General features: G+C 40.2%; 1 protein-coding gene across 1 annotated transcript in view; it reads left to right on the top strand.

The window, feature by feature from the left end:
- Positions 1-12,243, top strand: part of ankmy2a (ankyrin repeat and MYND domain containing 2a) — a 203,303-nt gene that overhangs the window by 178,797 nt on the left and 12,263 nt on the right. The gene's annotated exons all lie outside the window — the stretch shown is intronic.

The raw sequence follows: 12,243 nt of genomic DNA, 5'->3' as shown, positions 1-12,243 counted from the left end.
TGTAACATTATTGTGCATCAAATTAAAATGTTCTCTTTTGCAAACGTAGGCATAGTAACAGAATAATTTAATAATGTTACAAAGATACTACATCAATCCGTATGTTTTATTAGGCTACTAGGCTATTTGTTTTGCATTTAGGCTAGGCCTTTTTATTCAGGGGCCGTAGGCCTATTCACAAAGAATTTTAAGGCTAAAAGTAGCTCCTAACTGGCGAATTTAGGAGCCACTCCTAAAAATAATGGGCGTGTCACTCCTAACTTTAGGACTCCTAATTTTTTTCACAAAAAGTAATTCACAAAGCATTTTAGACCTAAAAGTAGCATCTAAAAGTCTGGGACAGCTTAAAAGAATTCGAGAGGACTCCTAACTCACTAAGACCTATTCATAAACAGCTTTTTGTGGCATTTTACGCTGCAATGTTTTGAAATGCGCTATGCGGCAACAGGAGCTTCCAATCGTGAGGGAACAATTTTGCATTCATAAAAGGAATGCAATAACGCCACCAACAACAACCAAAACTACTCATTGTTAACATGTAAATTAAATGTAACATTTCATTGTGAATAAAGTTAAAATGTTCTCTTTGCAAACGTAGCCTAGGCATATGGTGACAGATTAATTTAATAATGTTGCAAAGGTACTGCATCAATCCATAGGCCTATGTTTCATTAGGCTACTAGGCTATTTGTTTTGCCTTACTCTTTATTCATTTAGGCTAGGCCTTTTTATTCAGTTATTAATCATCTTCCGTCCTTCTCACTACTTGTGTAGCGCACGCATTCTCCGACCTGTCACCTGTCACTCATCATCGGAAGGGAGGTGTTTGGAATCATTCCCGCGTTACAATCGTCAGCCAATCTAGTTTAGGAGTTGTTTGAAAGGCTTTGTGAATAACTTTTAAGAGAAAACTCCAAGCTAAAATCTTTTAGTGCGATTTAGGAGTAGCCTACTCCTAGTGGTAAGATAAAAGCCTTTCTGAATAGCCTACGGCCCCAGTTATTCATCATCTTCCGTCCTTGTGTAGCGCACGCATTCTGAGACCTGTCACCTGTCACTCATTATCATAAGGGAGGTGTTTGGAATCATGTCCGCGTTACAATCATCAGCCAATCAAGGTGGTCACGCTTGCCCATTTACACAAATTAATGGTCGAATATTACTGATGATCATTGTTATTTAAGAACATGCAGTGTGCGTAGGGCACCAAAAACATCTTGCTCGTAAAAAAGCATCATACCGCACATTGTGGCGGGTCTGTTATTTACTGTAGGCTGCGCAAACCACAGGGCAAGCCTGCATTCGAGGCCTTCTGTTGAAGAATTTTATATAAAGCCTGCACTAACAGTAATCCTCCTGCCCCTGATAGGCCTACCACAGCTGTGGATATGTGTGGAATGTTCAAGTAATAACACAATCCAATGTGTGTCTCAATTGTCCCCCGCTGACCACCTCACACATTTCTCTAGATTTTGCAACGAATTTACATGACACATTGCCATAAAATATGCCAGTTTTAGGACACAGAATAATGTTTGTAATGATACCAGTTAGGCCAACGTTTAACAGTAGGCTAACAAGTGTAATGAGCTATTCATTGTCGAAGGTGCATGGTCAAGTGAAATTCTTACTTTGGAAAACAAACATTTGCCGATATAATCGCCGATCATCAGAATATTGCTCTGGACTGCAGGTAACTTGTTAAGCCAGTGGTTCTCAAACTTTTATTTAATTCCCCACTTTGATCAAGGGGCATGACTGATGATAGTGGAGATAACGTGTTATCCCGAGGCCTTTGCCATCTCCGACAGTAGTCTACCCTATTAAAAATATAAGTTTTCGATGTCCCAAACGGAGAGACATAGGCTACTTTATTGTTTTTAACGATCTCTATGCTACTCACAAAAATGTAGGCATGGGGACATGATGAAGTAGGCTATCCAACTGTCGTGTGTTAAATTATTGTGATTACGAGCCAGTGGTTCGGACATCTAACTAAATGCAACAGGCTCATATCGTCCTCGCATTCGCAAAATGAGGACCAGTGTTTTGTCAAATTGCAAATAGCTATTCGTTTTAACAAATTTTTATGATAGTATGCTTTTTGTATAGGCTACTATCTTAATCTTGGAATATCGGGAGGGAAGTGGCGCGTCTGCAGTCAGCCAAATATGAATGTAATTCTGCGGCATAAAGCAGATGTATTTGTTTATTGTACAGAAAAATAAAAATGAAATGTCAAGCAGTCAATTGACTACATTGCAGAAGTAGGGCAAATTAAGACACTGTTTTGATTTGCGTAGTTGCATTGCCCCCAACATTGACAATAACATAGCAGATTTCGATTTTCGCTACCACCTTGTAGTCAAGCCTTAAGCCATACCCAAGTAGCCTTAATCGAGGTAATGTTTAATTATGCATGATTTATTTTGTTATTGAATTCGTAGGCTGGGATTCCTCTCGGTAACAATTATGTTTGGTAGCCTCCTGCTTTTTCAGAGGGGGCGGCAGTCAGGCTACTGACAGAGCGATGTACAGTGGCAGAGCGACGCACAGTGGCTGAAAGTGGTACTAAAGCTTCACGCAGCTTCACGCCTCGTAATGCGCGACTGAAGTGGCCATTTGAAAGCGATGCCCACTGTACACCTCGAAGACTCACACCGATCGTTACAAGCGCCACAGTATCAAGGAAAGTGATGCTACTATCCCTCAGAAAATCACCGGGCGTTCATTGTCAGGCGGCCTTGCCGAAACTTTCAATTTTCGCAAGCACTGTCTTTTCTGTGGGGAACAATGTAATATGGAGAGGGACAAGAAGAACCCTTCCAGGTGGAGGGCTGCATACCTCTTCCGAGAGATCGATATGAAGCAATTCATTTTAGAAACCTGTGCTAAGCGAAACGATGATGTGGCAAAACATGTTCAGTGTCTTGTTGAGGGAGCACTTAGTGATCTGCATGCTGCAGATGCTCGATACCATCTTGACTGCAGACAAAGGTTTGCCTCTTTCAAATCACTAGTAGGGGAGGCTGCTACTAGTAGTCGGGATACACAGAATGCGAATGAAGATAGCCCCTTTGATTAGTTGTTCAAATGTTAAAACGTGACTGGTCACGAATATGGAATTCTGTAGAGCTGTTTGCAACTTATTCAGAGCTAGAAGGCGTGAAGCTTTCTCGCAGGACCCTTGTAGAGAAACTCCAGGAGTCATTTGGTTATGATCTTCTGGTACTGTCCTCACCAGGTATCGCTAACATAATTGCATTTCGTAGCTATCTCCCACAGACTCTCAAACTTGTAAATGATGAAGAGGATGAAACTGAAAGTCTTTTTACAAAGACCAGTAAACAAATCCTTCAAGATTTGAAACACATTGATATTGATAAGGAACACTATAACATCAGCATAAATAAGGATAGTATCAAAGAAACAGTCAGTGGATTTCTGTTAAAGTTATTAGGAAAGGTTTCCCCAAAGCTTGATAATACCCTTCCTGCATTACTCATAGGTTCAATTGTCACTAGTATTGTCAGGTCTCAGGCAACTAGTTTGCAAATAGACTTAGCAGGAAAGATGCTAGAGTCAAAGAAGCTTATCAGAAGCATGTATTCCTATGGTGTCTGTTGTTCATACACTGAGTAATGTATGATAATTTTGATGCGGACATTTCCTCCCAGAATGGTAGGCAATCCACACACTCACTAGCCATTCTTCTTACACAGCACTCCCAGAATGCTGAGGAGGGAGAGGAGGAAGCGAATCCAAAAATCAAAAGGATCTCAAAAGATTCCTCAGAGATTCCATATAACCTGGACATCTACAGATACCAGGGATGCAAACAGCCACCAATGCCACAAGATGTTGCCATTAAGGTTGTCCCCTCCCTGAAGTCACTTGCTCATCAAGCCATTGTAGTTAGGAGAGCTTCAGAGGCTGATCTAGTTTTTCTACATGATGTTCTTACAAAGGACAATTGTCCGGAATTTCATGGATACAACACAAAACAAAGCAGGGAGCACGGCCATCTCCCACAGGCTAATACAAAAACACTTTAATTACCTCTGATCGATATGAAACCATCTGATCCAGATACGATGATGACAGCCTTGGTCAGGGTACAAGAACTTACATTTGCAACTGGCCAAAAGTTCTGCATTTTGACTTGTGACCAACAGCTCTACCGGGTTGCAATGCAGGTGTTATGGACACATCCAGATAATTTCAAAGAAATGTACTTGCGTCTTGGGGGTATGCATGCACTGATGAGTTTTGTTGGGTCTATTGGCTCGCTGATGGCTGCAAGTGGGCTATCTGATGTTTTGGCAGAAGTGTTTGGTGGTGTTCCCAAGATGTTAAGTGGAAAGAAGTTTCCTCAGAATGTGCGTGCCCTACGGATTATGGCAGAGGAGGTCCTCCGGTGCACAATCACGATGGCCAATTTCAGAAAATGGATGACCTGATTGGAGCCTTGGATCAGATTGCAAGCCAGAGCAAGACTGTCAAACTTTGGGTTGAGGTCTTGGTGAAACCAGTGTTGCTGATGATGTCTTACATCAGAGCTGAACGCAAGGGTGACTGGGTTCTCCATCTGGCCACATTCAGAAAGATGCTGCCTTACTACTTCGCAGCCGTGTCAACTATGCTAGATACGGGCTCTTGTATCTTCGTTCTATGGAGAAGCTTCCTCCATATGTCCAAAGCCTTTTTTTCCAGGGGCAACATGTGACACGTCACATATCTGGAATATGGAATGGCCTGTGGGGTGACCAGTTCATAGAATCAACGTTCATGAGATACGGGCACAGTGCAGGAGGAATCATCGGGATAACCCTGAAGTCAGAGGCCTTGAAGATTTGGGCATTGAGCCGTCATATTTCCTGCAAGATTGAATTCGATATGGAAGGGGAAGATGGAAGAGGAGGAGAAGAATACCTCCAAAGTTCAACTATATCACAAGGAGGAGGCCAACACCAGGATTGAAGCAGATGCGAAGGATAGGGCTGGACTTCGCCAGAAATGTAACACCTGCCTAAATCCATTAGAACCCCCATGAACATCCATTGGGAAGAATTGTTAATATCACCAGTGGGAAGATATCTCCATCATCTGTCAATGTAGACAATGCTGTACAAATTGGAGAGGCTGCTCTAAAAGTATTTGAGAAGACCTGGCCAGAGGGATTTTATGGCACCATACCAAAGAAAGTTGAGACTATGGCAGCTACATGCAAATCTGTCCAAGTTGGTGACTCTAAAGTGTACAATCTGTATGCTATTTACACAGGGTAATAGCGTTGTTATCGAGTGAGCGTGATGTTGATGTTAAGAATGTCCTCTCATATGAACTTGCACCCAACCTCAAAGGATGGAATGAAGATTTGTAAAGCCAAGTCCACACTCAAGATGTTGCTCCAGGTTGAAGTATCAAGAAGGAATGCCTGTGGGGCAGACGTCACTGTCATAGATGGATCAGCCCTTCTTTGGACCATTCATTGGCCAGCAGATGGCACAGTAGCAGATTTCATTGCTAATGTCAAGAAGCGTCTGACTTTCTACCTTAAAGACCGTGATGTCTACCTCATTTTTGACAGATACTATGATTACAGCATAAAGTCTGTCACTAGGGATGGCCGAGAAACGGGGGTTAGCAGGAAATATCAGTTGCACCAAACAACAAAGCTTCCAGCCCAGAAGGTTGTATTGTCGTCTGTCGACAATAAGAAACAGCTTATCCAATTAGTGTACGAGGAACTGACCCGGGACAGATTTTTCCATTATCGGAGCATGGAGGAACACAAGTTGGTGATCACAGCCGATGATCCTTTTCCGACTGAAATACAGAAAGAAGAGAAAAGGAGCAGATTTGATTTGGAGACACACCAAGAAGAGGCTGACATAATCATAGTACACCAAGTCTTGAGGTGTGCTGCAGAAACCTCGTCAAATCTCTGTGGTTTCTGATGACACGGACGTGTTCGTCCTACTTCTACACCATTAGCAACAGGCTGGATTGGAAGTGCCACTATTCATGGAATCACCTAGTAAAGAAAGGGCAATAGTAGATATCAAGTCAACAGTGGCTAAGCATCAAACAATTGTAAAAAAAAAACTTTTACCAGCCCATGGCATATCAGGATGTGACACTGTAGCATGTTATTTTGGCATTGGAAAAGGCTCAGTAATCAAAACACTGAAAGCTGGGTATAAATTATCAGCTATTGGAAATGTGGATGTGCCATTCCAACAAGTCATTGACGAAGCTACTGACTTCATATCAGCCTGTTATGGCATAAAGAACAGCAAGAATATGTCACACACAAGGTTGGTGGTATGGGGGAAAAAGAATGGAAACGGTCATACATTTTCAGCAAACTTGGCTGCTATTCCACCAACAACAGAAGCATTTATTGAAAATGTGAAGAGGGCCCACTTTCAAGCAGTCTTGTGGCGAACACTCAATATAAATCCTCCACCAAGACTGAACCCTGAAGAATTTGGATGGAAAAAAGACATAAGCAATAAGTTACTGAGCCCAACCAATCTACCAGAAAATATCAAACTTGCACTTGTAGGATGTTCAAGAACGAATGAGCCAGAACTGGAAAATTATCAGAACTAGAGGAAAAGTGTACATATTTGGAATTATTACGCGATATCTGAAATTAATGAATTATTAAATAATTAGACATAGAAAAGGGTTACATTTTCCCAACTTGAATGCATGAAGTACTGTCATCACACAGAAAACTGTAACTTAGAACATTTTATGAGTTGATTTGCATTTTAAATGAGTACTCACTTTGAAATTAGAGGTATTTCCTATTTTTTCATGATTTCGGCACATCGGGCATTAAGGGTTAATAAACAAAATTGCTCAAGGGATATTACCGGGCACCCTCCTAAATATTAAAGAGCCACTCCGAGTCAACAAGTTTAAGCAAAACAAAAAGATAGAAATTAACCGACAAAACCAGGTCTGACCCCATGGCTTCCGGACTATTACGGGTGATATCTGAAATACAGAAATTCATTAATTTACATAGAAAATGGGTATTTTTTCCAAATTTGAGTGTATGGGGTACTGTCTGAATAACTATCACACAGAAAACTGTGTTTTAGTACATTTTATTTGAGTTGATTTGCATTCATATGATTACTCACCTTGAAATTAGAGGTATTTCCTATTTTTTTTCATGATTTTGGCACATCAGGCTTTAAGGGTTAATAAACAAAATTGCTCAAGGGATATCACCGGGCACCCTCTTAAATCCTAAAGAGCTACTCCTAATCTACAAGATTCTGCACAAAAAAAAAAACTTTAACCAACAAAACCAGGTCTGACCCCATGGCTGCCGGACTATAACGTCCATTCCTGCGTTACTCTTGATATCTCTAATATATTGACTTATTGTTTCCATGCAGGCTTGCAGGCATGCAGTGCTTGCTTATTGAAAATATAGATTAGCCTAGACACATTATGTTATCGTAGAGATATGCGCAGGAAAGAGCACGCATTCTCTCCTTGCACTGCTCTCCCTCAAACAGGTTGGTTTCAGCCCGCACCTCCCCTACGCAAATCAAAACAGTGTCTTGTGCAAGAACACTGGGTGAAAAGGCTCTGAATCAGGGAATATTCATAGTGATATATTTCCTGATATGTGTAATATCAGGAAATATATTGGTTGATATGCTCCTGATATTTTAGTGCCAATTGCCATATCAGGCAGGCCTGGAGTGGGTAATCGGGAGAATTCCCGGTGGGCCGCTTCACTTTTGGGCCGGTCGAGGGAAAAATATTAACATTTGCCACGTTAATCTATCTTCTCTTAAAGTTGGCTACACACGTTCGCATCCTATGCCTAACACCGCTGGCTCTGCATGGGTTGTTTTCCCCTTTAATTGGTTGGGTCCATATAGCCCGTCTTTTCTAGTTTTCTCAGATACCAGCTGGGCCGGCCCTACCGTAGGATAAGCGTCAGGGAGGATGGATGGTAGAAAGAGGCCATGAGGGACTGGAAAGGCCAGGTAAAAAAGACGAAAAGTATTGGAGGAAAATGCTGCCAAATGTGCCAAGCTTCCAGAGTTTTTTTGAAGAGGACAGAATAAGTGGCAACTGGTAAATTAGCCATGATTATAGCGCCGTAGCCTAATTATTGGGCTAATACTGGACGTCGTAGCGTTGTCAACCTATTCGCAAGCAACATATTAAATTCATTTTAAAAAATAGCCTTTTTGTATCATCCAATATGGCGATTCATAGACTTTGCAAATATTATGCAAATATTGATAACAAAACTCAAGCTTGATCTGTGTATGCAGTAGCCTAGGCCTAAAAACAAAAGTAGCCTCTGAGCAGCAGATCAGCCAGTCCCCCGCTGAAAATGATGAGCTTGAAATTAGCTATGACTACAGGGACAAGTAGAAAGAATAATAGAGTTAACCATATGAATTAAAATTATTTTATGTAAGAAAGAACAGTAGGCTATATGACAGCAGTAGGCTACATGATCAACCTATATGCCTTGTTTGCTCAGAAGTGGGTGTAGTAAAGGAGCAAATCACCAAACAACAACATGATAGCTGACTCATGCAGAAAAAACATGTAAACAATAGTTCAATATGCCTCTTAGTGGAATTGTGGGATACATTTCAAATGCTTTATTTCTTCCTTCCTGCTTTTGTTAACTTATCAACTTATCCTTGTGGAATAGTGGAATATTGGTTGCCTATAATAAAAACTACAGGATAGTAAGAGCTGAAATGTTGCCTTATTCATCAAATTTCCACCACCACTAAAAAAGTGGGCCGGTCTTGGGCCTGAAACTCCCGGGCTGAAAAGTGGCCCCACTCCGGCCCTGATATCAGGAGCATATCAAAAGTCCTGAATGGGACTGCGACGACATGCAAGATATCCAGACTTCATATTCTCACCTGATATGACCCATGTTTCAGATATTAGCTACTTATATGACCCTGGACACCTCTTGTTCTTGTTCCCATATACCCCCTGATATGTCAAACATGGGACTACGCATATACTGCCCATATACTGCCAGGCACAGCTAATTTCGCAGGCATTTATGTGTATGCCTTTATTTGCTTTTCCATAGGCTTTATGCCTTTATTTTTAAAATTAATCCTGTGATTTATGTATGGTGATTTATGTAATGGTTTTAAACGTGAGATAGTCCTACATAACCAACACTGAGCTTATTGTGCAACTTTAACTTAAATAATATTTCATATTCATTTTACATACACTTAATTACATTATTTACTTTGAATTACACCTGCTAAATCCCAATGACTTATTTTACTTTACCATGAAAATTCATATAGGCAATACAATTTGTTACATGGCCTTAATTGTATTTATTAATTATTAAATTATTAAATTATTAATTAATTAATAAATGTATTAATAAATACAGATTAATTAATTAATATGTATTTATGTACTTGTAATATTGTATTTATCAAGAGGTAGGGAGAGGTGCTCTGATGGTCCCTTTGGCAGTAAAAGTCAGGTGTCTAAAAAGAGAAAGAAAGTATATGTTACAATTGACCCTGTCCATGAATATAATTAACTCAGCTTGTGTGACAAATAAAAGCAAACCCACAATAGCAGCCTAGACGTCAGGTGCAATAGTTAGAAGTAATGGAGATACAGTATGTATTACAGTTGTGCTCATAAGTTTACATAACCTTAGCATACACATACATTTAAAAATCATCTGATCTTAATGCCTTAATTAAAAAAAAATGAGGAAAAATCCAACCTTTAAGGAACACTTATTTATTTACGATACATTATTCATTCACAAAGAAAATTGTTGTCCTTAAAGGTTGGATTTTTCCTCATTTTTTAATTAAAGGAGAATTCCGGTATGATATTGACCTAAAGTGTGTTGAAACATGATACCGAGTGTGAACGTATGTCTCATAGCCCATCTCGGCTTGTCCCCTGCACTCCAAAATCTGCCGCTAGTTAGCCGATGCTACAGCTTTTTCAATGGTGGTGCTTCGGCATCGGGCTAGCCATGCAAATAAATCACTGTTTTACACCATTTACGAGGCTCAATGTATCTCCACACTTCATTGGTAGACTACCGAAGGCCCTGACATTTAAAACGAGACATTGAGAATTGAATTGAAGCTGTTCAGCATCGGCTAACTAGCGCCAGATTTTGGAGTGCAGGGGACAAGCCGAGATGGGCTATGAGAAATACGTTCACACTCGGTATCATGTTTCAACACACTTTAGGTCAATATCACACCGGAATTCTCCTTTAAGGCATTAAGATCAATTTCCAAAAGTATCATACCTAATTGCAACACTGTCTGCAGAAGCTCTTGCCTTCTTGCTTAAACCACCTTTCTGATGCCTAACATAGATCCTCCCCCATCTGACGTGCAGTGCCAGCCTCTGGCTCCAGGCTGGGACTTGCTGGATGGCACCTAAAAAAATAAAACAGCAATTGCTATTAGGGATGCACGATATATCGGCGGCCGATATATTATTGGCCGATAAGTGAAAAAATTTAAATATTATTATCGGTCCGATAACAGAATTCTGGCCGATAATTTGCGCCGATATTTTTTAAAGTCCTAATTTAGGCCTACGTAAGGTCCGTCTGGCTACACTGAGCTATTTGAGCTTGGTTATACTTTTTCCTCAATATAATGTCAGCGGTGTGAATGTATTTCACCACTCTAACAAAATCTGTGGATATGCCTTCATTTGGGAATCTGTGCATCTCAAAATCGTCTCGTGAATGATCCGCCATTTAACCTACCAGAGCGGAGCTCAGCCCTATCTAGAGCCGTCTTCTGCTGGTGTGTTTGCACTTTACCGCGCTGATCGGGGAAACAAATAAGCAAACTCGTTAGTGGGACGAGTACATAAGTAGGCCTAGTTCTAAGTTGTGTTTTAGTATAATATTTGCATTGCGTTAGGTTGGGTTTTGTATTACTACCTAGAAATATGCTAACCATTCCTGCTTCAGTTCCAGACAGGTCATCATAATAAGTTATTAAAACCTTCGGGGCTAACCCTTTCATTTCTGCTGCAGCAGGTTGTGCGCAACAGAGTAGACGGACATAAGATACAGTCTGAGGAGTTGCAGCTTTATTCAGTTGAAACTAAACATAAGTTTCCCTCACAAACTCTGATTTGGTCACTATACTGTAGCTTATTCCCAGCTGAGCCGTTTATGAGCGTTTAGTCCTAAATTAAAACGATTCATACTCTCTAGCCACTCACTCGCAATTCACTGACGTCAGGTTCACTTAAAGGAGCCACACATACTGTAGGGCTAGGCTACTGTTATGTTGTTGACTGCTGCACTATTGAGGACTATTATGAGTTCTGTCCATCATTTGGTGGTAGGTAAAATTACTGCAATAAAATTATGCTTATTAAATGCTTTCCCCAAATCACTTTTCACATTTTCTTTTCAAGAGTAATATTATCGGTTATCGTATCGGTATTGGCCACAACAAACCAATAAATATCGGTTATCGGCCCTAAAATTCCATATCGGTGCATCTCTAATTGCTATACATTATGTTATTGTTGATTAAGATAAAAATCAAACATTAAAAAATAAGTTGGTAAGTCAATCAGGTGTTCAAACAAAAATGATAATTACCTTATGAAGGCACCCTTGCCACCATCACCATCAATGTTAATTCTTGATATCAGTTTATTTGTGAGGGTTTCAGTTTCTGTAAATAGAAAATAAGATTTAACTAAATTATGATTATGCTCAGTTTGGCATATATTCAAGACATTATTTACATTACCACCAACATAATGGTAAACATGGCTAAACTTCAAAATTCAAGACTATTATTAAAAGCTACAATAATGATGATTAGTTTCTGTATTAATGCATTACATTGCACATTTGTCAAACAAATTAGAGTGTGCACAGTGACATAGCCCTCATTCAAAACACACAAACACTTACAGCATGTTGAGGGCAGCAGCCATGGCTTTCAGACATAGTCAAGTAGCATGTAGTAATAGCAGGACAGACCGACTTTGCCCTGGTCTGTTGATGGAGCCCACTACAGTCATAACAACAAACAGACACATGAAAAAAAGGGGATAAACTAAACACAGCAACAGACACAAATACATGCAAACACATTATAATGTTATTTGCTATTCTACGTGTGTGTGTGTGTCTGTCTGTCTGTCTGTCTCTACCTGGTGAGTGAACTCTCTTGCGGGATTAAT

This window comes from Alosa pseudoharengus, unplaced genomic scaffold (assembly GCF_046254945.1).
Source record: "Alosa pseudoharengus isolate Yale_2024_CS ecotype anadromous, Long Island Sound unplaced genomic scaffold, YU_APseudo_1.1 YU_APseudo_1.1_scf_12, whole genome shotgun sequence".
Taxonomy (NCBI): domain Eukaryota; kingdom Metazoa; phylum Chordata; class Actinopteri; order Clupeiformes; family Clupeidae; genus Alosa; species Alosa pseudoharengus.
This window is presented reverse-complemented; position numbering and strand designations above follow the sequence as displayed.